The sequence below is a fragment of the Trachymyrmex cornetzi genome, unplaced genomic scaffold (genome assembly GCF_001594075.2).
Source record: "Trachymyrmex cornetzi isolate Tcor2-1 unplaced genomic scaffold, Tcor1.1 scaffold53, whole genome shotgun sequence".
Lineage (NCBI taxonomy): Eukaryota > Metazoa > Arthropoda > Insecta > Hymenoptera > Formicidae > Trachymyrmex > Trachymyrmex cornetzi.
Genome location: NW_017299839.1, coordinates 218,906 through 220,734, shown reverse-complemented (window position 1 = coordinate 220,734; position 1,829 = coordinate 218,906). Strand labels below are relative to the sequence as shown.

Genomic DNA, 1,829 nt, shown 5'->3' with positions numbered 1-1,829 from the left:
AGAAATTAGATTCGACGCATGGTGGTTCTATCATGTTTCGGCGTAACAACAAAATAGCGTAAAAAGCATAAAGTGACTAGACATAAACTGATGTTGAAATGAAATGATATGATTGGTCGGCGCACGCTTACGCAAGTTACGCCGCATGTGACGGCACCCTAATGTTTTAGAATGGGTGTGTTTAACTAAACGAAACTAAAGAATGAAATAACTATGATTGGCCAGTTTCATAAAAACAGTTTTAACTAAAACGGTTTTACCAGAGTGTGTAACGGGCTGCGCAGAATAAATGGAACAGAGAACAGGGAACAGAAAATAAGAATTTCAGCCTATCAGAAACTATGTATTCCACAGTACATGGTTTCTCAGAGGTTGAAATTCTTATTCTCTGTTCCCTGTTCCTTTTTTTCTGCGTAGCCCTTAACAAAGGTCAGTAAGCTCTAATATACAGGAACGAACCATCGAGGAGTAGGGGTGTCCCAATTCCTAAACAAGGACACTCGCATAAAGATACAAGGTTGTTACGTTTTAAACAAAACGTTTAAAACGGCTTGTTTAAAACATGTTTAAAACATTGGGCATTGTTTAAAACACTTTTATTTTAAACGTTTTTAAACTGTTGTTTAAAACTGTTTAAAAACACCGCAATTAAAACATGTGATTTGGAAAAGAAATTGTAAAGAATAAACAAAAAAATAATTGTATGTTGCAAAAATCATGTTTTTATTTATTTATATATTATATTTAGTTTATACGCTGATCGTTCAATACTCATACTAAGTAGTAATTTCCTATAAAATTATTTTAATATCGGCAGTGTGCGTACTGTATTCAAAGAATGGTGTACAAAAAACTAAAATAATACAATAAATACCAAGATAATCAATTAAATACATGTAATGTGTATTAAATTAATAGAAAGTTGCTAGTTGTTATGAGTATATATACATATCTATATATACAGGGTCATCGAAAAGTATCGGACCCCACTAATATCTTCAGTTAGAATGCATTTTGGAGAAAATGTCCAATAGCAAAGTTGCAATGGTTTCAGGTGAGGAGTAAGATGATGACTTTGATCTTGACCATGTCCTTTAAGGTCATTTCAAGGTCAACCTTATGTTTTTAAATGGAACCCCCTACATTTTATTGCATATTTTTATAGCTTATCTCGAGAGTTTGATGGCACAACTACACAAGTTGACACAAGTCGACACAAGCTTCGTTCTATCCTTCTTGACATTCAAAAAGTGACAACGATAGAATGACATTTATGTCGACTTATGTCATCAAATGGAAAACACCCAATAACTACACTATACATTTTTGCCACTTACTTCGTGATGAATTGCAACATGTAGACTGGTAATTAAAATAAAAAATGAAATTGAAATGAAATAGTAAAAATGATAGATTCCAGAACGTTCGGATACAGATCTTTGAAATAATTAGAATAAAATAAATCAAATAACACGTGTATCCTTGTACGCTCATACTTGCTTGATACTTGTACTTGTTTGTTTCGATGCGGTTATGGCACGGGCAAACTAGCGCCAGCGGCACCAGCGCGACGTGCGACGCGATATGTGACATTGAGGTGATATTTAGATTCGAAAGGTCATGCAGTATTCCTGATTTATCAGCCTGATTTACCCGCAGAATCAATAAAGTCGATAATGAATTCGCGTACACTTTGGAAAAGCGCTCACACAACAAGAAACATGTTAATAGTAAAATAAATTAAAAATAATAATAAATAAAAATAACTAATTCTTTCAATTTCAGTTATTTATTATTCTTAATGACGAAAGATTCAAATATTCACACAA

At 33.1% G+C, this 1,829-nt stretch overlaps 1 long non-coding RNA gene across 1 annotated transcript in view; it reads right to left on the bottom strand.

Annotated features, from left to right (window-relative positions):
* Positions 1-1,761: 1,761 nt before the first annotated feature.
* LOC108765772 (uncharacterized) overlaps positions 1,762-1,829 on the bottom strand; it is a 5,824-nt gene continuing 5,756 nt past the window's right edge. Inside the window, exon 3 of the long non-coding RNA XR_001940333.1 lies at positions 1,762-1,772. This is a non-coding gene — a long non-coding RNA (uncharacterized LOC108765772). The remainder of the gene's footprint in view (positions 1,773-1,829) is intronic.